Source organism: Miniopterus natalensis, chromosome 12, assembly GCF_054644295.1.
Source record: "Miniopterus natalensis isolate mMinNat1 chromosome 12, mMinNat1.hap1, whole genome shotgun sequence".
Classification (NCBI taxonomy): Eukaryota; Metazoa; Chordata; class Mammalia; order Chiroptera; family Miniopteridae; genus Miniopterus; species Miniopterus natalensis.
Genome location: NC_142092.1, coordinates 44,825,713 through 44,849,443, shown reverse-complemented (window position 1 = coordinate 44,849,443; position 23,731 = coordinate 44,825,713).

Genomic DNA, 23,731 nt, shown 5'->3' with positions numbered 1-23,731 from the left:
TGCTGCACAACTTCAATCTTTGCCTACATTATTGTTTGATTTTCTTCTCTCTGTGTGGCTATGACTTCCTCTCTTTTTATAAGGATACCATATTGATGATAAGGACAGTCATATTGGATTAGGGCTCACCTTAATGACCTTATCCTAATTTGATTACAAGTAAGGTCACATTCACAGGTACTGAGGGTTAGGATTTCAATATATCTTTTTGGAGGGACACAATTCAACTCAGAAGAAACTTATATAATTTCTTACAATGAATCTATCTTCCTTTTAAGTTTCCAACCCACTGAGGAGCAAGGGAAAACTAAATTTAGTCCAATCCAGTAAACTCAGTCCAATTCAGTGATTTAAATGGTCTTCTCATTCTCTGTAGGCATGACTCAGATAAATGCTGTCTTTCTTATTTGCTGTTTTCTCTCTTTATAGTTCCGTAGAATGATATCTAGAGGTTTAGAGGGCTGGGTTTACATGACTACATGGAGAAAGGGGCAGGCTCACTCTGTCCCTGGCTTCTGGCTGGCCTCAGCTGCATGATGTCAGCTCTGGTCTGTTCCAGCAATGGTTTCCACTCAGGTAAGACTGGTCTTATCTTACTTTTGGGATTACATGCTGGTACCTTTCTCTGGAATCCCATAATATTGGCCACTGTTTCCTGAAACTTGGAAATCTTCCTCATCATAAATACCAGCTTCCAGGCTATTGTTTTATTAAAGTAACTGAGAAAATCAGCCTTGAGACTCAAATTTGATCAATGGATTTTTTGTTTCCAATGATAGCCAAACTCTTTAACCAAGGGGCAGTGAGCTTCATGGTTTAGTCTCTGTCTGAAGGGGAACAAGATATGATAGCAAACAAAAACCATGTGGTTATTAGTTAGCTATCACTGTGTAACAAACCATCCCAAAGCTCAGTGGCTCAAAACAAGGGTAGGCAAGCTGTGGCCCATGGCCAAATCTAGCCCATACCATGTTTTTATAGGACTCACAAGCTAAGAGTTATTTTGTATTTTTAAAGTGTTTAAAAAACAAAAAAGAATATGCAACAGAGACCATACGTGTTCTGTAAAGCCTAAAATATTCACTGTCTGGCCCTTGATAGACAAAGTTTGCTGACCCGGGCTTTGAACAATAAACATTTATTGCCCACAGGTTTGTGGGTTTTTCAGCTCCTGGATGGACTCCATGCACCTGAGGTCAGCATGGCTCAGGCAGTGATCTCAGCTGATCTCCCTCACAGGTTGGCCGGCTATGGGTTGATCTAGGATGGCCTTGGTTGGGACCAGTGGGCTCTTGTCCATGAGATTGTTTATCCTCTACCAGGCCAACCAGTCCTTGCTCACATGGCAGAAGCAGCAATATTCTGAAAGAGAGCAGAAATGAGCAAGGCCTCTTGAGATACAGTTTTGGAGCTGACACATCATTCCTTCTGCCACATTCTATTGGCCAAAAGTCCTGGCCCAGATTCCGGGGTGGAGAAATAGACTCCATCTCTTGATAGGAAGAGCTGCCAAGTCATATGATAAAGGGTGTGGGTACAGGGAGTGGTAAATAATTGAAGCTATGTTTATAATTGTTCTACCACATGTGAGTTATTGGTTTCTAAATATTCCCCCAGTAGCAAAAAATTACATTTATCTATCTTTCCCAAATATTCCTTGTGTTCTCAGAATGCACCTGTGTAGAGGCAGGTTTAATTTGATTTAGAGCATGTTAGGATTTAGAAGCACATTAGAGGGGCTTGATGTAGAGCGTGTTAGGAATGTGTGGACCCTCCTATAGAGCTTTTAGATCATAAAACCCTAGGATTAAGATTTTTAAAACTTCATGCTAAGGCTGTCTTCTTTTGCCTTCCATAATGTTTTCTCTTCCTATTTCCAGATCCCCCCCACCTGAAGGAAAGGAGAAGTTAGTTATATTTTGTCAATTTTATAATTAACAATAGTCATAATATTTTCCTTTCCCTTAAATCCATGACGTCTGAAATCTGAGCTGATTTGGGGAGTACTTGAGAGGCATCCTCCAGATACATACCTATCACATTTGTGAAGTTATAGGAGGCACCTCTTCTCGGGAGATTAAAAAACAAACAAACTTCTGAATTGGTGCCCGAGAGAACCATGTAGAATTTCATCCCAGCCAACCACAAGAGGAGTTTACCACCAAACTTCCCTTAACCCACTCTTCAAACTCTGTGATTCTTTGCTCCTTTCGTTGGGAGCTGCACACCTCTTATTTTATGCCATTTTAAAAGAGAAACTAAAGAAAACCACACACATCCAAATCATTGACTTTTGGAGTCAGAAGGAACATCCAACCTTTCCCTGATACATGCATACTCTGCCACCCTTTAGAAGGACTGGCCAACCTCTTGGCTGCCTCCCATGCCAATGAGCTCACTATCTACTGAGATAGCTTTGATTGGACTTGGTTAATGTAGACTCTGCATGGAGCTGCAAGGCACTTGAAGAAATATTTAGGTCATGGTTTAAAGCATGACTTAGGGGCCAGCATCTGGTTGGTAAGAGAACTGAGCAATCCTGGGGACCTGCCTGAGAGAATGGTGGCCCTCACTCAGTTGGAGAACCGCTGTGCTCCTGGGCATTCTTTCCAGATTCCAGTTGTAAAAATCAAACCCTTACTGAAGCCCTAAAATGAGGCCGGGGATATAAATCCTTGGTGGTTTTCCTGAAAGGCTGATGGCTAGTGTGTGAATGGGGTGTGTGCTGAAGGCAGAGACCTGTGCTTGCTCCACACACTGCTGTGGGGGGCAGGGGAAGGGGGCTGGGGCCAGGGAAGGGGGCTTCACTCACTGGGAAGAGGCCTGAGTGCATGAAGCAGGTTGCCTTAAACTGGGCAGGGCCCGGTGGGTTTGAAAAATTACTTCCAAGGTTGGCATCTGTAACAGAAATTGTTGATTACCTGCCCAATCACCCACTCTCCAATCTTCCCTTATTCATTTTTAACCAAACCCCATTTTGTTTGGGGCAGCTCTGTGCCAAGCTAAGAACACTTACTTTCCCACATTCCCTTGCAGCTAATGGTGGCAATGTGACAAGGTCGTGGCCAATGAGTTGTGAGAGATGTCTGCTGGGGTTTGGGGGACAGCCCTTGCTTCCTGCTACTGGTTCTGCCCCTTTTCCTTTCCCCTTCTTTCCTTTTTTTCTGTCCTGTAGATGCAGTGTCTCTATAGCAACCACAGGGCAACAAGCACGACGGAAGTCAGCGCCCTCAGAAGTCAGCCCTTGAAGGTTGTGCCAGCTCTGGGCTGCATTCCTGGGCTTCTGCTCTGTGAAAAGTAAATGCCTATGTGTCTGAGTTGGGTTGCTCTGTGACTTTCAGTTCTGATCTTACTGATGTAGAATTTACATGATACAACAAAGCTCTTTGGACGTTCTGACCTCTTCGTGTGGTACCTGAGAGTTCAGAGTTGACATCAGGCCTGGGTGACCTCAGAGAACATCTTCTTCCCACAGTGTTGTTCTGTGGAAACTGCAGAAGTAAGACAAATGAGGACTGTTGTGTTCGTGACTGCCTGATCTGGGAGACGTCATCTCGGTGCGGGAGCTGAGGGTTGGCACGCACGCCGTGTGCCCACAGGAGGAAGGTGGTATAAAAGATTGTTGGGAAACCAAGGTGCTCTGTGCTGCTCTGACTCTCATCCTTGGTAGTCATGCCTGCCCATGTGGGGGAGGTGTCTTTGGTGGCTGCTGGGCCTCCTGATGAGCTGAAGATGCTGTACCTGCTGGATTCCAAGTTTGTCATCCTTCCATGCAGCAGAGTACACATGGTATGGGGGTAAAGCCTCTCTGTGTCTTGTGAGTCTGAGTGCCAGCTTGGACCCATCACCACTGCTGTGCCAGACCAAGACCCAACTGATTTTGTCAAGACTAATTAGCAATAATTAACAATAATTATTTTATTAGCCTTCTATATGGTCTTTTATGTGGCCTCAAATTTTTTTTTGGATGGGTTGGGGTGTAAATGATTTTAGTAAGTACAACTAAAAAGCTTTCCTCACAATGGCTATCTCCAAATGTCAGCTCCTCAGGAGTTGGTGGAAGTCCGTGTGGAAAGGGGCCATTCCATCTGTAGGGGACAGGAGGCAGCACTGAGAATTGAAAAGGGCATGTCTGGGAAGTCAGGGAGACCGAAAATGAAGTCCAGATGCTATCATTACAGCTGCGAGGTCTTGGGGATTTATTTAGCCTTCCTGAGTCTCAGTGACCTTATCTGTACACTGGAAATACGTCTGTGTAAATGAAATGAAATAATGTAGGTAAAATGTCAAGCACAGTTCTGACCTAGGCACAGACACAGGCTTCCCACCAACGTCAGTTCCCTCCCCGCTTTTGAGTCTGAACATCTGTGTCATGCTTCCCACTCGCAGTGGAGTGAAGTTTTATGTGCATGACTCTGGAGTCAGACTTGTGAGTTCGAATCCTTGGTTTGCTTCTTGGTAACTGAGTAACTTTGGGCAAGATATTGAGCTTCTTTGTGGCTCATTTGCTTCATTTGTAGAATAGGGATACTAATAATACCTGCTTCACAAGGTTGTTGTGAAAACTACAGAAGATGAAAGTCAAGTGTTTGGCACAGTGCCTGGCACATATCAGGGGCTCAGAAATAATAAAGAGAATGTTTTCAAGGGCTCCGCTTTCGTCGTGTGGTTAGTACCACCTGCATGTCGCTGATGGAGGGGGGCTCAGAGCAAAGCCCCCTGACACTGAGCTCATTTAGTGCCTGGCACTGCTCTTGGCATGAGAGGCATAAACTGTGAATGAGACACAACCTCAGTTTCTCTTTGCAAGGAGCTTGGGGTCTAGAGACAATGGGCATTCAGGAAATGAGAACATTGAGCTCCACAGTCCCTTACTTCCCCAAACTGTTTGAATTTTCCTCTCTCTGGAAACAGGGAGGACGCCCTGCATCTAAATAGGTGGCTGCCTGGGACAAGATGGAAGCAGCTAGAAGCAAATCTATGAGACCCAGCTTGTTGTTTTCCCATTTCAGCTGCATCTGTGTGCTCTGCTGAGGTTCTCTCCCTCACAGATTTATGTAACATATCATCACAGTCACGTCTGTGTGTTTTGTTGATGCCATTTAAATTCTGTTACTATTTAATACCAAGAACATCTAAAAAGAACATTTTGAAAGACTTGAAAAATCCAATTGGTCTGTTGGTAATTTGATCTGTAGGAAATAGGAGAAGATAGTATTCTGAATAGAGTGCTTTTAAATGAATCATCATTGCTTTCTTGTACAGGCAGTGGATGGGCGCAGAGTGGTTAGGGGAGGCTCAGCTGCGTGTGGCAGAAAATCCAAAATAATAATGGCTTAAATAAGACGGAGGCCGTTTGTTTTTCATGAAGAAGAAACATGGAGGAGACAGTTCAAAGCTGACAGGTGGCCTCATCGAGTCTCCAGGGAACCAGACCCCTTCCGTCTCCCTGTTCTGCCATCCCCAGAACACAGCTTTCTCCTGATGGACAGAGAAGCCCTCCAGATGCACCATCACCATCTGTGCCTGCATTCCAGGCACAGGAAGGAGGGAGGGGTGAGAAGAAAAAGAAAATTTTTATTTTAAATTTATCTTTCTTGTTGAAAGTATTACAAATGTCCCCCATTTCCCCTCAGTGACCACCTCTACCCTGTACCCCTCCCCCCAGACCTTCATCCCACTCATGTCTGTGTCCATGGGTTATGCATATATGCATTTAAGTTCTTAGGTTAATCTCTCCCCACACACCCTCGTCTTCCCTCTGAGATTCGTCAGTCTGTTCCATGCTTCTATGTCTCTGGATCTATTTTGTTCATTGGTTTATTTTGTTCACTAGATTCCACATATGAGTAAGATCATGTGACACTTGTCTTTCTCTGACTGGCTTATTTCACTTAGCGTAATATTCTCCAGGTCCTACCCCCTGTCTCATAGGGTAAGAGATCCTTCATTTTTACAGCTGCATAGTATCCCATGGTGTAAGTGTCCGAGAAGATGCTTGATATGATTTTAATCTTCTTGAACTTGTAGAGACTTGTTTTGTGTCCTAACATGTGGTCTATCTTTGAGAATGTACCGTGGAAAGTGCACCATCTTTTAAGGCATCTCCCAGGAGTCCCACATTCCACTTTTCCTCACTGTTGGTCAGTATCTAGCTGCATAGCCAACTCTAGCTGCAAGGAAGGCTGGTGTCTTAGTTCAGGCTGCTATAAAAAATACCAAACTGGGCCCTGGTTGGGTGGCTCAGTTGGTTAGAGAGTCGTCTGAATATGCCAAGGTTGTGGGTTTGATCCCTAGTCAGGGCACATAAAAAATCAACCAGTGAATGTATACATAAGTGGAGCAACAAATCAATCTCTCTCTCTCAAAAATCAATAAAAACACACCATAGACTGAGTGGCTTATAAGCAACAGAAATCTCTTTCTCATGGTTCTGAAAGCTGGAAGTTCGAGATCAGGGTGTCAGCCTGGTTGGCTTCTGGAGAGGATCTTCTTGTGGGTTACAGACTTCTTGTGGCCTCACATGGAGGAGAGCAGAGAAGGGAAGCAAGTTCTCTCATGACTCTTATAAAGGCACTCATCTCATTCACTAGGGCCCCACCCTCATCACCTCATCTAGTCTTAATCAATTTCTGAAGATTGTACCTCCTAATACCATCACATTGATAGGGTTTCAACACACAAATTTGGAGAGGATACAAACATTGAGTTCATACCATCTGGGAAATTTATTATTTATTCTGGGTACCTAGGTACCCTTCCAATATAAGATTCTATTTCCAGGGATGGAGGTGAGAATGGGTACTGGAGCTTAGCCAGCAGACTTTGAAACATTTTTTGGAGACCTGACAACACCCCCTTCTCTGTCAAAAAAGGTTTGTTTGTTTGGGAGTAATAGTGGGGACCAGCAGCAGAGAAATCCCTAGTGCAGATGGGACGGCACAGGACTAGGATAAAAAAAGATAATTGTGAAGTAGGGTTTAAGACAGAGTAGAAGACCCTTGGAAATCACCTCAGCTGCAGGTCAGCCCTCTCATTTAACACATGAAGCTATTGAGGGCCAGAGGGGTGAGTGGACTTGTGTTTTAGGGTTCACAAAGTACACCTGTGGCTCGAAAATTGGCTAGAAGAACTCACAGACTCAGAAAAACTGTTATACTTGTGGTTACAGTTTATTAAAGAGAAAGGATATAGATTAAAATCAGCAAAAGAAAAAGGCTCGTAGGGCACAGAGCCCAGGAAAAGCCAGGTGTGAGGTTTTAGTTATCTCCCTGTGTTGTCAGCAGACGGTGCTTAATTCACTCAGTTATAAGGTGTGACGGCCTGTGCAAAGTTTTGCTCACCAGGAAGCTCATTTGAGCCTTCGTGTCTGGGGCATTTATTGGGGAGTCGGCCATGTACACATGCAGTGCCCACATGACCGACCCTACTACTCAGTCTCCAGCTCCTATGAGGTCACACTGATGGAGGCCCCCCACAATAAATCACACTGTCAGCATAAACTTCCAGGTGTGGCCAAGGACCCAGGTATACAGACACTTACCAGTGATTAATTCCTAGAGGTTTCTCAAGACCAGTTCTGAAGACCTTTAAAATGTGCAGGGTTTGGGCATCTAACTCCCTTACTGCACACTTGCCCAAAGTCACAGACCTATGACAGAGCCAGGCTCAAAATATTCACTCCATGGAAGTTATTGTGGACAACTGGAGTGATTAGACTTGTCCACAGCAGAGGGAGGGCTAGAGTGCTCATCTCTTTACCCCCATCTACTACACTCATGGGATTAAAATCATGATTTGGTGGACTCTTGCATTTAAGTTGGCTCTGACACTTAGGAGCTGTATGACTTGAAACAGTTATATGAACTCTTGGTGCCTCAGGTTGCTCATCTGTAAATATGAAGATGATAGGACTGTCATCTAGGACCCACATCATTTTTATGACAGGTAAATATGTCGATTAACACGAACCTCTTTGAACAGCGTCTGGTATGTGATATGTCCTCAATAAGTGAAAACTAGTACTGCTATTATCACGTCACTATCCCTTAGAGTCTCTTCTTATGTCTGCAGAAACCTCTTGAGCTGGCTCAGAACATGGCTGTTGACAAATACAAGCTGTGCAATTTTGGAAAAGTCACTCGACTTCTCTGGGCTTTAGTTTCTTCCTTCCTAAATTGAGGGGAAACGGGGAGATAGATGCTAAGATTCCTTTCACCTCTGTGCTCAGATGCAGAATATGAATATGCTTCATCCGTGTCTTGGGCCATTTAGTCATCACAAGTATACACACAGAGAGTGTGTGTGTTCCTGGGCAGGGGCCAAGGTAGCTGAAAGCAGCAGGGATGCAACTAATGTTTTTTCCCCCAGGTTTTAAGTTGTTGATCAATCCTGAATCATAGGCCTGTCAAAGGGAAGCCAGTCTGTGCTTGGGGTAAGAAATCTGCAGCTCCGCTCCGCCTCTCTCAACGCTGTCAGTGCCAGTGCACTCGGAAGGGTTGGAGGAGACAATCTCCAGTATTTCAGAAGCTTTGGAGTTGCCCTGGGACAAAGACCCCCAAGTTGACTGGCACCCCTCTATCCTCCTGAGAATGCAAGGCTGCACTTTAACTCAGCACAGCACTGGACTTTCAAAGGGACATGTGCAGGGTGGTGGTTAAGAGGAGGAGCCCAGGAAGGAGAAGAGGTGACTCCTGTTGGTCCCTTCCTTTTCCATCCCTCCTTCCCTCCCTCTTTCCTTCTCCCACTCCCCTATCTTCCTCCCCTCCTTCCCTCCTTCCTTCTCTCTCAAGGCTGTTCTTTTGGGAAACCTGCCCCCCACCCGGGCCACCTTTGGAAATTCCAGAGGAAGTGCCACCTCCAGCAGGTACAGAGCCTGCCTCCCTGCCTCAGCATCCGGCAATGCCCCCCACAGCAGGGGCCTTGCTCAGGCTTCTTAAAGCGATTTATAAAAGGAAACAGACGTTCCCGCGAAGCCTGAATAGCAGCATTTCTCTCATCAGTTGTCATGACATGGGCTGACATGGGAGCAGCCCCACAACGGGGCTGACAGTTTGATGGGTTTAATTTTGGTGCAGATTTCTGCAAAGAGGCAGCTGCCAGGAGTGCACCCTTGGAGTCTGAGGAAGACTGAGTGGCAGGGAGACGAAGGGGAAGCAGGAGGTGGGGGGAGCCTAGCGCTGCGGCTCAGTGGGCGCCAGAGGGCTTGTGCAGCACCAGCATTGCTAGATGACTGGCTTCGGGCTTCAGTGGCCTTACTCAGCATCCGCCCAGCCTCTGGAAGGGGCCTATCTTTGGTCTCTGTCAGAGAAACGGAGGCAGAAATCAAATAAATTTCTGAGATGAGGAAGTTGATCGAGGTGGCAGAGGACCCTGCAATCTCTGTTCTTGGTCCTGGGTACGAATCACTCCATGAGTCAGAGAGAGATAATACAGCTAGCATCATTTCCTCCCCACTCTTAACCCCACTTAGTGCTCTAACATGCGGTCCCAATGCACTCCACAGAGGACTAAATGACAAGAAAAGCAAAACAAGGCAGGACTCCTTCCCCCGACCTCGGTGCTTCTGTTCTGCTGTGTGTGTCCTCTCCTGCCCTGGTCTATGAGGCCTAACTTGGCAAGCGATGGGATCAACCAACCAATCGCTGCCCTTCTCTCGTTCACACCCTGGCTTCTTATTTTGTTCCCTTTTGAGCCCATGGATTAGGAAACCTGTGAACTAGCATCGTTTATTCATTCCACCAACATTAATGGTCCTGTGTGCTTGCCACTCTGCTACATGCTAGAGCCTCGGAGCTAAACTATGCAGCCTCCTGCCTTTCCGGATTCAAGCATCTGGTAGGGACAACTGATACGCAAAGAGGTAATCTTTGGAAATGCAAATTAAAGACCAACTTGTGATTCTCAGATTGGTGACATTTAGAAAGTTTGTACATATTAAGTGTTGTTGAGGTATGAGGGAACCAGGTCTCTTATACACTACTGGTGAGAAGGTGGATTGCTTCAAGTACTTGGAAAGTAGTTCCCTATTATTTAATAAAGGGGGAGATGCACATATGCTCTGATTGGGAAGTCTATAATTAAGTACATACCCAGGAGAAATTCTTGTGCATGCACTCACAACAGTGATGTTCGAAACAGTAAAACACAGGAAACAATACAAATATTCATTAAGGTCAGAACGATTAAAAATATTTTGGAATACTATACAGCAGTGAAGATAAATGTACTACCGCTACACACATCAGCATGCATTAACGTTACTAACAAACAGTAGAACAAGAAAAGCTAGACACAGAAGAATGGTTGAATGTGACTTTCTTTATACAAAGACCAAACACTGACAATTAAGCTACACATATAGTAAACCTATTTTTAAAAACAGCAAGAATGATAACCACCAAACATGGGATAGTGCTTACCTCTGTGGGTGGGTAGGGCTCCAGAGGGGCATAGTCATAATGATATCATGGCCAAGTCTTTGCACAGGCCTATATCTGGGGTGTTCACAAGATGCAGATGGTGTTTTTCCTCATTAAAAAAGTTCTATAGAGATATAATTAAAATAAACTACACATTTAAAAAGTATAATTTCATCACTTGTGATATATTTTTCAAACTCATTTTGGTTATTCTAAGTCCTTCGCATTTCTGGACCAATTTTAGATTTAATTGCTAGAGGGTTGAGCAACGTCAAAGGTTCTTTTATATTGGCCTTCCAATGACACTGATTATTTAGCTAGCGAGAGAGGAGATGGAGTCAAGCGCAGTGGTGGAAACGGAGGATTTCCAATGCTAGGTACAAGGATCTGTGGCAGCCTGGTGCCACCAGATCAGAGGAGGCCGAGTCTGCTCCTGACTTGGGCTGGCACAGTCAGTGATGCTCATCCACAAAACACTGGGAAGCTCCCCATGCACCCCATGACCTGGGCACTGAATGGCACCGCTATCCTGAGTATCACCCTGAGCATTTTCTCTGCTGGCCTCTTTGAGGATGTGGTGGTGACAATAGAGTGACAGTCAGAGCCAGAAAGGCGACCCGCTCTATGCTTCCAGGTTCTTGAGTAGCGTCTTCACAGATGTGTCTCATGTGAGGACACTGTGAAGGACCTAGCGGAATACAATCTGTCTGTTCGTGGGGAAGGCCCTGGGACTCACCTTCCCTCTGCCTAAGCCAGAATCACTGGAGAACTGGGTGAGGGTTACGGCCTCTCCCATCTCCCCCAGTGCACATTCGTGTTTGCATGGTGTGTCAGAGAGCTCAAGGAGGCAGATGTGGAGGGCACATGCCATCCCGCATCCAAATCCCCCTCTTCTTTTGAGTACCCTGATCTATTGGGGCAATTTGCTATTGTGCATCATCTTGGTGGGTGGGCAAATCCTGGTGACAGCCATCGCCTGTTGCCTGCCACCGTGAACATATTGACAGAGGCTTTATCTATCTTGTTGGAGTGCCTGGGGACAAGCTCATGACTTAAGCTTAGCCTGGTGGACACTGGTCATGGGTCACTGAATGTGGAACGAAGGAAGCCAACATGGAGGGGGTGTGGAGGTGAGACTCTCAGAGATGTCAGAGGCTGGGTCAGGCTATCTGTTCATGCATGGGGATATTCTAGTGTCCCTTACACAGTGCTATCTACGTAGAGGATGCTCAGTAAATGTTAAATGAATCAGTACGTGGGTAGTAATACTGTCAGTGGATCCCATTTCTGCTAAACAAAACACTGTCTAGAATCACAGACTTGTCAAACTGCAATTGAGTTTGGTTTTTCTTTCTCATCTAATTCAAACCCTTCATTTTACTGGCAAGTAAACAGAGACCCAGGAAGCCCAAGGAGTGTGGCCAAAATATCTCTTTTCTTATTCCCCAGGTACAGGCAGAGCTGGGTTCTAAACATTCAGACTTCCAATCTATTTTCATATCAGCTACTGTATCTCTAAGTCTTTAAAAGTATATTTAGATATTTGCCTATTTAATTAGCCAGACAGAGACATAAAGATATTTATAACAGAACCACTGAAAATGGTACCAGTGCAGGGTAGCCTTGATACCAGCCAACATTCAGAGAACAGTGATTAGAAATACTAATAGGACTATAGCTGGTTATTAGTCTAGGTGGGTGATATTTAGCATGATTTTCAGGATCCTGAAGCATCCTTTCACTTTCTTCATCTCGCAGACCAGAGTTTGCTGTAAGTTGACTTTCTTAAGTCACTTAGGTGGACTCTTGGAAATTGGCCGACACCTCAGCCTTTCTGATGGGACTACTGGGTTTGCGGGTCCAGATGGTCTTCTTCTAGAATCTAGAGCAGATATGGCAGCTTTCTGAACACGTGTGCACTGAGTGCACATTTGCTTCAGCAAATGGAACCTGTGTGAAAAAGCTTTCTAGCTCATTGTTAAACAAACAACCCAATGACCACTGTCCATATTTGTTACCAGGCAAATAGGAAAGGAGTTTCAGAAATGTCCAAGGCCGTCTTTACCTGAGGGCATTGTCATCAGTCCTAAATAAAAAAATCATATGTTTTAAAATCTCTATAAAGTTTGTGGCAGTCTCTTTTTGAGTTTGGTGTTGATTAGGGAAAGTAAAATCTCAATTAGAGATCAGGCCCTGGAATCTGCAGCGAGGTAGCCTCAGATGCCTTCCAAGAGGAGACCCTGAGACAAGGAGTTGGGTCCAAGTGGTTTGTTTGGGAGATGGAATGAGGGAGAGAGGAGAGTGAGACAGGAAAGAAGGAAGAACCAATAAAAGGTGCGGTCATGAGCAGATTACTGCTGTTGGCAACTGAGGTCCAATCCTGCTGGGGATCCTTTGAAGGATGGTGTAGATTACATCTCAGGCTCATCCCACTTTTGGGAAGGGAGATGCAGCATTATCCACCAACTCTTGTCCTTTATTGCTTGACGGTTGTTCCTGAAGTGTCAACTCCCTGGCATTTTCTGTGTGCAGGTGACCTCTGAGGTTGGCCAAGTCATGTGGGTGGGGAACCAATAGCATATGTTACACTAAGGAAATGCTATTCCAGCTACTTGAAGAAATAGGATCTTTGTATAGCACTTTATAGCTCTCTTTAAACATCACCATGACAACCACCACAAAATAGAACACCTAAAGTTAGGAATAATTTAAAATTTCAGGGAATGTGGACTCTAGGAGAGATTTGCATTTGATAAGGCTTTACAGGAAAAATTCAATACTGTAAGTTGATTCTAGCTCTTTATTGTCCATATATGTGCTGTTAGCATTAATACCTCTCTCTCTGTCTTGCAAAATTATAGTACAGTATCAAAACCAGGAAATTTTTATTGGTAATATTGACACAATCCAGTGACCTTATTTGGATTTCACCAGTTTTATATTCATTCATTTGTGTGTATTTAGTTTGATGTAATTTTATCACCTGTGTAGATTTGCATGGCCACCACCACTTTGACGATATAGGACAGTTCTTTTGCAAGGGTCCCTTGTGCCACCCTTTATAGCCACAGCCACCTCCTTCCCCTCCCCCACCAACCCTGGCAACCATTCATCTCTTGTTCCTCTCTATAATTTTGTCATTTCAAGAATGTTGTGTAAATGGAATTATGAAGGTGTAGCCTTTTGAGGTTTTTTTTTTTCTTTACTAAGTATATCTTCCTTCAAATCCATCCAAGTTGTTGCATGTGTCAATAGTTTGTTCCTTTTTATTACAGAGGGTATTTCATGATTTGGATGTATCACAGGTTCTTTAACCATTCACCTACTGAAGGACATTTCAGTTGGTTCCTGTTTTGGGACCTTGTGGATAAAGCTGCTGTGAACATCTACGTACAGGTTTTTGTGTGAATATAAGTTTCTATTTCTCTGGCATAAATGCCCAAGAGTAGAATTGTTAAGCTGTATGGTAAGTGTATATTTAGTTTTATGAGACACTGCCCCACTCTTCCAGGGTGGCTGTGCTATTGTACATTCTCAGCAGCAATGTATGAGGGACCCACACCCTCACCAGCGCTCAGAGTTAGTATAGATTTCATTTGTCTTGATCAGGGAGTCAAGGAGATGGTCTTTGTTTTGGTTTGCAGACTTTACACGAAGTCAGTGCATTCTTGGGCCACCTAGGTGATAGCTCTTAACCATTGCTCTTCTGTTTTCTGACTGCTTCTCCCCCCCCCCCTTTTTTTAAATCTTGAAATAACAGCCTATGTAATAGTTATAATAGATCAAAGCATTTCAAATGACTAACTTGCTTCAGGTTAAAAAAATAAAGGGCTGGTCCCCAATCTGAATTGATAAATAAATGACTCATATCAGCCTGAATCAATGTGGGAAGATGGGTGGGATAGAGGAGAAAATGAAGGGTGGAGAAACCAGAGGAAAATGACCACAGGAATCTGTTATCATAAGATGTAAGGAATATTGAAACAGTTTGTGAGATAAGCTAAATATCTTCAGTATGCGCAGGAATAAAATCTATTTGTAAAGATACTGGGTTGTGAGCTACTTTAAGAGGGACTGACTGGTGACATAGAACTAAAGGACTTGACTTGTGAGAGTAACATAATTTGGGTTGAACATGAACTTTCATCAGTTTAGATGTCATCTTAGAAATGATGCCAGGGGTTTAGCAATGATGTAACTAATGCCCAGGGCAATTAAACTGCTTGTCCAAAGTCACACAGGAAGCTGACTGGAGACAGGGGCCAGAGACCCACACAGCACAGCCTGGGATGCGGGGTGCTTCCTACAAAACTATGTGGGTGATTCATTTTCAAAAAGATTTTTTTTCCTTGACCTGTATCAAGTATTTTCATGTCACATCATGCCCTGCCCTACTTTCCTTGGCATGCCACCTGATGTAGGCTTGAAGCTTTTGAGCTGTTCCATGTTGCTTTACACTCCTATTGGACTTTTGAGAATGGACATGGGAGGGTAGGTTACATGTTGCTGTATAGAACAACTGAGGGCCTTGTTTACAAACATCCTCTTGTCTTCAGATGTTGGAAGGCTCAGAAGTAAAAAGAAGAGCTGAGCTGGTCATATAATAAAACAGATTAGCCAGAGTAGATTTTAAAATAGCAAGATTTAAAGTGATTCAATGTTAATTAAATACTGAGTAAGGAAGAGGTAGGGAGTTAATTGAATGAGTGAGCTTGGGGTTTCAGATAATTTTTTCATGATGCGAAAGATATTATTTCAGAGTTGGACACAGATCAGGGGAGAGAGAGAGGCCAAAAGATCTTTGGAAAGAGTAAATGAAAACTCTTTCATTTGGTGGGAGAAAGAAGCTTGTTGGACTGCTGGTTTTTCCTTTAAGCTTGTAAAATTCTATTTTCAAAAAACAGCATTGCCCGACTGCGTTTGGTTCAGCAGTTGAGCATCAACCTAGGATCCGGGAGACCAAGGTTTGATTCCTGGTCAGGGCACATGCCCAGGTTGTGGGCTCGATCCCCAGTCAGGGGTGTGCAGGAGGTAGCCGATCAATGACTCTCTCATCATTGATGTTTCTGTCTCTTTCTCTTGCTCTCCCTTCCCCTCTCTGAAATCAATAAAAAAGATATATATTTAAAACAAAACCCCCAAAACCACAAACAAACAAACAAACAAACAAACAAAAAACAGCATTTTGTACTGTTATAAAAAGTTACATGTTATCTGAAGAAAATTTAGGAACTATGGAGAAGCAAACAGAACAAAATAAATATCATCTATGACCTCATTATAGATACCACTGACATTTTAGTTTAAATCCTTTCAGTCTTTTTCTCTGAGTATATATAATTTATATGTTTATACATATATATTAGATGTTTATAAAACATAGGGTCACATTGTTTAGTAATCTATCTTAAAATTTAGTCCATGAACACCTTTCCAATGTAACTTTAAATCACTGCCTAGTATACTATTGTAAGGATGTCCTTTAGTTAACTTACAATATTATTTCCCTGTTAAAAACAACCCTGTGATGAACGTTATAACTTTATTTTTGTGCTTATCTACAATTATTCCTTAGGTTATATTTGGAATTCCAATGCCAAATAAAATGTAAATTTTAGGACTTTTGATTTCTATCGACAAATTATTAACCCAGGATTTTTTTTTTATCAATTGTCAAGTTTATAGGGCTCTCCTGTCCTTTCAGAAGTGAGTTCCAGCCCTAGCTGGTTTGGCTCAGTGGTTAGAACGTCAGCCCGCAGACTGAAAGGTCCTGGTTCGATTCTGGCCAAGGGCACATACCTCGATTGCAGGTCTGATCCCTGGCTCTGGTTGGGGCTTATGTGAGGCAGCCAATGGATGTCTCTCTCTCTCTCTCTCTCTCTTTCTCTCTCTCCTCTCCCTCCTCTCCCTTCCAATCTCTCTGAAAAGCAATGGAAAAAATATCCTCAGGTGAGGATTAAAAAAAAAAAAGTGAGTGCCAATATTTCTTTTTAAATAGTCAGTTTGATAAATAAAAATTATGTATATTTATATTTTTCATTTCTTTGATTATTAAGGACATTATACTTTAATAAAAAAATATTTGGGTTTCTGTGTTTGTAACTTTTGGATCATGTTCTTTGATTATTATATTTTCCTGTTGGGGTGCTTGTCTTTTACTCATTGATTTTTTAAAACTTTATTAAAACACTGAGTTTATTTCACATGTATAGTTTGGTCTCCTCTTTATTCCCATTTGAGCACTGCTGCTACTATGTCTTATCATAACATTCCATACATACTAAAAACCAAGCAAAGGGTGGACGTCCATCTTTAAGAACGAAACAGGCATTTTGGACAGCACATTCTTGGCCATGGAACCAGGCAGCAGTTATCAGACGAGGTAGGGAATGTTCTCACTCTGTGTTGTAAAAAGGACGGCCAGATAAGATAGACATTTTTAACAAACTGTTTAATCTATTTTCTTAAAAGAGACTTCCTCCACTGCCAGAGATCTTGAGGAGCCACATGGCCAGTCATCTGGAAGCAATTCTTCATGTAATTGGTGAACTTTGCTTCCACTTTGGGAGGAAAGCCACCTTTTTCTACACTTTCTTGCATTTCTGCTTCAGTGTCTTCTACAGAATTAGGCCGTTTTAGCATTTTAGGAGTTTTTCTCTTGAAGGATTCTTTACTTTTGATCTTAGTGTTGATGATTTTGAATCTTTTCCATTCTCTTTTGACTTTTGTGCATTTAGTCTGGAGTATCTCAAATAGATTCCTTTCCTCATGCTTTTCTCTTCCTCCTCCTCCTTCTTCACCACCACCACCACCACCACCACCACCACCACCATCACCACCACCATCACCACCACCATCACCACCATCACCACCACCACCACCATCACCATCATCATCACCACCACCACCATCATCATCACCATCACCACCATCATCACCACCACCATCATCACCACCACGACCACTACCACCATCACCATCACCATCACCACCATCACCACCATCACCATCACCATCACCACCATCACCACCATCACCACCACCATCACCACCACCATCATCACCACCATCATCATCACCATCACCACCATCACCACCACCACCACCACCATCACCACCACCACCACCATCACCACCACCACCATCACCACCACCACCACCACCACCACCACCATCACCACCACCACCATTACCATCATCATCATCACCACCACCACCACCATCATCATCACCATCACCACCATCACCACCACCACCACCACCATCATCACCCCCATCATTATCACCACCATCATTAGCAGCAAGTTTGTTTTTTTCTGTGGAATCTTCCAGGTATATTTAGGAGTTTCACTTTTCTTCACCTTCTGACTCTGTATTTTCCTCTAAGTACAATCCATTAATATGCCCAGGACTGAACCACCCTTCAACATAAGCCACAGGTAGTGTTATTTCAAAGTCCCTGAGGGAAGCCACTGGATGTACAGATATTTTCAAAGTTGCCAGCATTCCTTTAATTGGACTGCCTTCATCATTCGTTGCCTCTGCTTCAATACTCTGTAATTTACTCTTTGTACCAGTCCCTAAGCTGACCGTTCTTAAAGATAACTGGATAATTTTCATCATTATCCACCTTAAAATGACAATCTTTGTCAGCCTTTAGTTTACAACTGGAAGATAGTTCTGAGACCTCAGGTGGCTCGTGCTCATCTCCATGAAATTGTCCATGGGTGGCGGCACACACATGGGTGGGAGATAAGGTGGACAGAAGCAAACGACTGTTGTTCTAGGGAACAGTTGTGCAGGACAGAATCACACTAGGGTTCTTAGGGATTTTTATTTGCTTTGTGCACATTAAATATAGTCACCCTTCTATGTTTTCTCTGTTGTCAACATATTTTTCTCTGTTGGTTGTAGGCTTTCAATTTTGTTGATGTATTTTTTGATGTTAGTGATGTTTGTGGCTATTACTGTTTGTTTCTTTTATTTGTTTGATTGCTTTTAGTTTTTAGGCAGTCAAATTTATTGCTGTTGTAATTTCTATCATTGGTATCATACTTAGAAAGACCACCGTATCCTTAGGTCATATACTACCTCCCCACTTTTTCTTCTAGTCCTTTTATTGTTTCATCTTAAATCTTCAATTTATTTTTGTGAAAGGTTTTATTTTAGGTTACAACTCCAAATATTACATTCCAATTTAAGTTTGTAAAATAGCCATTAGGGTGGTTACTGACCAATAAACACTGTTATGTTCCTATAGTAAACACATTTGCACTCATAGTGTCTGTACCTGCTAAACATAGTTATCCACACCTGGGCCTGGAGCCCTACTGTGAGCATCACCATTTAATTGCTTAAAAGTCAAGATAGACTTTGGGTTCCACAAATACTAAGTAAGAAGGCCATCACCATAATGCTGGCTGGCACACCCAAAAGTATTTATTTTTATTTTTGGCTCCTCAAACAATTAAAATTATGCTTATATTATGTTTTCCTTGAGGCCTGTGAGAAGAATGTATATATTTAAGTCTTTTGTCAGAGTCCATAGTTTGTGGGAAAAATTCTTCTGGGGGGAAGATGAAGAGAAGGAAGCAGCTCAACCTTCCCTTCGGACCCTGTGGTTCAGACCCCACATCAAGTGCTCCCAGCTGGGCAGGTTGCAGAGCCCCACACACCTTGAAGCACAGACAAAGCTTCTTCCATGTTGCCCATTTCCCAAGACCACCAGCTGCAGAACAGATTGTTTTCTACATTAGAGTTAAACTTTGTCTTCTCTTTTTCTTTCTTTATCAGAGCTTCTAACATGAGAACACATTCCAGTTGTTGGATTGGAGGACTCTTCCTACAGCACACCAATGCATGCAGCTATACCAGATTTGCAGGTAGGCAAAGGAGGGCACATCTTGTGGTTCTTGTTTTTGAGGTTCCTAAGCTTATACTTCATAAAATGAGACTGGTTGCCAGTAGACAGAGGTGTTTGGCAGGTAGGTTACCCAAGAGAGGGGAAAGGGTGGGCAGAGAGAGGCATGAGGAATCCCACACACTTGGGAAATGCTTCCACTCATGTTTTGTGTTTGTGTTTTATTTTTTGGTTATTTTTTATTTTTTAAAAAATGTCTACTTTATTCACTATAGTGTGGGTATCCACACAACTACAAAAAAAAGTATGTCTAAGTCGGGAAAAGCACTCAAGAACAGAATCAACTGGACTTAAATACTGAGGTTCCTAAAGCATATTTCTCTCTGCTCTGACAGCTTTAGACAGGTCATTGGCTTGTGTTTGTGTTTTAAATTTTGGGAGTGACTCATAGGCACTTAGCAAAAGTAATCGATTACGTTAACCTCATCAGTAACGAGGTTGCCGGGCTTCTTTGCTTTCAGATAGATAGTCAGCTCACTGGCCGGTCAGTACGTGTTTGGTAGCCTGGTCACCAGTGAAAACAATGGGGGTTGAACCTCATTTCAACAAGTTTAATAGTACATCAGTACATAAAATGGTTGCTATATTGTCTCCAGACGTTATTAAAATTAAGAAGTGGTACACAGGATTGTTTGTTTTTCTTGTTCACATAAAACAGATGCTCAAGACTCACTTTACTTAGACACAGTCAATTAGGGTCGGATGTGTTGAGTTAATTGGACACTTTGCCTTCTCTGGAAGAATAAATGTAGCAATTGGCCTGCTCTTGCTGTATTTGAAAACAACAAATGACACTTTTAATGCAATTAGATGGTGTTCAGATGCCTAGTTAGAGTTCAAGGGTTATAAAACCAGATTCTTTTTTTTTTTTTTTTTAAATATATCTTTATTGATTTCAGAGAGAGGAAAGGAGAGGGAGAGAGTGAGATAGAAACATCAATGATGAAAGAGAGTCATTGATCGGCTACCTCTTGCATGCCCCCAACTGGGGATCGAGCCCGCAACCTGGGCATGTGCCCAGACTGGGAATTGAACCCTGATTGCCGGGATCCTAGGTTGATGCTCAACCGCTGAGCCATGCCCGACCGGGCAAAAACCAGATTCTTAAGTAGCAGGTTGGAAAAGTGCTGTGGAATAAACTGTGTGTCCCTTCCCCCCCAATTCATATGTTGAAGTCCCAAAGCCAATGCAGTTATATTTGGAAATAAAAATTTAAGAGGTAATTAAAATTAATTGAGGTAAAAAATCTTACAGCGTTAGTGGATTTATAAGAAGAGGGACTAGAGAGACCTTTCTTTCCCTCTCTCTCCCCCTCTCCCTGCTCCCTGTACATGCACAGAAGAAAGACCATGTGAGAAGGTACATCTACAACCCAAAAAGAGAGCTCTCACTAGACACAGACCCTGCTTACCCCTTGATCTTGGACATGTAGCCTCCATAACTGTGAGAAAACAAATTTCTGTTGTTTAAACCACTCAGTCTATGATATTTTGTTATGGCAGCCCAAGCCAACTGAGAGAGAGGAGAGGAGATGGAGTGTGAAATACTTTTCTTTTCTTTTTTTTAATATATCTTTATTGACTTCAGAGAGAGGAAGGGAGAGGGAGAGAGATAGAAACATCAATGATGAAAGAGTTATTGATCGGCTGCCTCCTACAAGGCCCTGACTGGGGATCGAGCCCGCAACCTGGCCATGTGCCCTGACCAGGAATCGAACCTCAATATCCTGGATCCTAGGTTGATGCTCAACAGCTGAGCCACGCCCGGCCAGGCCTAAAATATAATTCGGTTAGGGCTCAGAAATCTTGACTAATATTTAGCTCTCATGTGTGAAGTAGGGATGTGGGAGGTTCAAGGGTTGGTTTAGCAGCTCAACAATCTTTCTCTCATGACATGACTACAGTAATTCCAAGCACTGCCCAGTGGTACCCCAAATAGGAAGGAAGGTAAAGGCCCTAAAGGAAGCCTTTTTCTTTTCTACCTCTCTGTTTCTCCAAGAGAAAATGAGCTCCTCAGCACGTTTCTGCTTACATCTCAGGGCTGACACTCAGCGAACTGCTCTCCCCTAAAGATTATCTGCCAACGAGAGTGGACAGCCAGGCTTGGCTTGCTCTGAGCAGCTGAGGAAGCAGCTTAGTTACTCTGAGGTTGTTGTGGCCAAACCAAATTGGTTTCTACTGATTATGGGGGGAGGGTAATTGCTGTGGCATAGGTGACTGGCAGTGTCTGCCAGACCAGCGTATCCATGAGTCTTCCCAAATTTGGTGACATGAAATGACTATTTTCCTGTCTGCATTCTGTCTGGATGCAGACCCTCACTGAGCACATCTGGAGAATGGACTCACCCTGTCCTATTTTGGGTTCCTCCAGAAACTGACCTGGGGCAAAGATTTGAGTGCACGGAGTTTCATTGGCAAGCATGTAGACGTGATACAGGGGAGAGAAGGCAGGCAATAATGGGTGAATTAGTAAACTAGCTGCCAAGTTGAGCAGCTGAAACTTAATCCTGTGGGAAAATGCTGGGAAATGGCAGAAAGCACATGGCTCAGAATTATTTCACTTGAGAGAGGAGAGAGCTGAGGTATTTGTGCTCCAACTCCCTTTGGTGGCTGGGGGTGGCAGCTCCCAGCACTCCTGGCCTGCTCCCATGGCTCTGGGAAAAGCTCTCAAGCCCAGAGATGTAGGTAATTGCTGGTTGAGGGCATCCAAAGCACAATGGTAGGGTCTAAGGGACATGGGAGGGGCACTGACAGCATTTGCTACACACCAGACCTCTAATGTACACAAATCCCTTCCTTCTGATATGCACTAGAATGCTTTCGTGGAACCCTTCTGACTTAGATCTGTAACTTTATCAGTATTCACCAGAAACTGTATACTCCTCAAAATACAGATGGACCAGACTGGTATCACTTTATTGACACAGAATTCTGCACAGTACTGTGTATAAATAAGTACTCTCTCACATGAGTTTTGAAGGTGTCATGTTGGAGATAAGAATGCCTTCCCCCATTCACAACACTTGGGCCAGTAGTTATTATCATCATGGTTTGTTCATACATTGATACAACTTCTTCATTCAAGCAAATGGGTCAAGTGGTGAAGTCCTTGAAGAGCACAGCTTGTGCCATACAGGGTGTACCTACACTGCAGCCATGGAGTGGGGATTTGGCAGAGCCTTATTCATGTGATTCGAGTCAGCCCAGTGAAAAAATTCAGTACTCCAAATTCTGGAACCATAAGCACATTTTAGGCCTAGAGATTTCCTTCTGCCTCCTTTGAATCCAAATGAAAGAAGCATTACAAAATTTAAAGTCTTTATATGGAGCATAAGCTGATTTTTATAAATGTGGAATAATTCATTGAGGATATAAGTAATGTTGCAAAGGCATCCTGAGAGAACCTTGCTTTTGATGTAATCTGGTTGGATGGGTTATTTTCTTTCCTCCTGCTCCCTACCTCCCCCCAGTTCTTTTTTGCCAAAGTGAGCTTCCATATGTTTTATCTAAATGAGTCACATTCAGAGAAATCATTCAAATGATCTGTGGGCACAGATACTTTTCTTTCATTGGTGGCTTGAAGGTGGGTGGTTATAAGGAGTGGAAATGGTGGTGGGCTCTTCTCCAAACCTCAGATCCTTTGGCTTGCTCTGATTCTCTGAGCATTCGGCATCTCCAACTTTATTCTATACCAGGGGGAAATAGCCTTAGTAAATTGCAAAGATTATTCAATTTTAGTCCACTTTAAGTGCTCTTAAAGGGAGACTGCACTCATGACTTCTCAGGGGGTAGGCGATGCATCTTGCCGGGGATAAAGTGCTGGTTGAGAGGTTTTAAATCACATTTGTAGCTTGGGAGACTAATATTGGAGGCAGTTCTCTTCCTAAAAAGTAAATGCCATCTGTGTCACTGACTGTACAGAGCACAAGGGTGGGGGCAGGGAGACCACAGCTAACTCATTTAAAGACTGGTAGAACCATTCAAAAGGTGTCTTTCAAGGGACATAAACACCTTACCCAGGTTAATAACAACTCTCATTGCATTTTATACTTTGAGCCTGAGGAATACAATTTTTCTCCCTATGTCACTTTGTATTGGTCATCCTAAAATACACACAAATCTGAATCCAAATGAGGCAATGCATTTGACCTATGCTTTAAAAAAGAGATCTCTGTTGACTGAGTTTAAAGCTCTATTTGATTTTCACCCTTCTAATCTAAGGTTATCTTTATGAGTGAACATTTATGGAGCACTCACATCTGGATGGCCTAGACATGGAAGGTTTCTTCATAACAACGCCCTCCCCCCACCCCTTTTCATTGATGTTCTCAAATGAATGGGTTTGCTGTCGATTGTTTTGTGGATTTCATCGCTACTTGGGTTCAGTAATC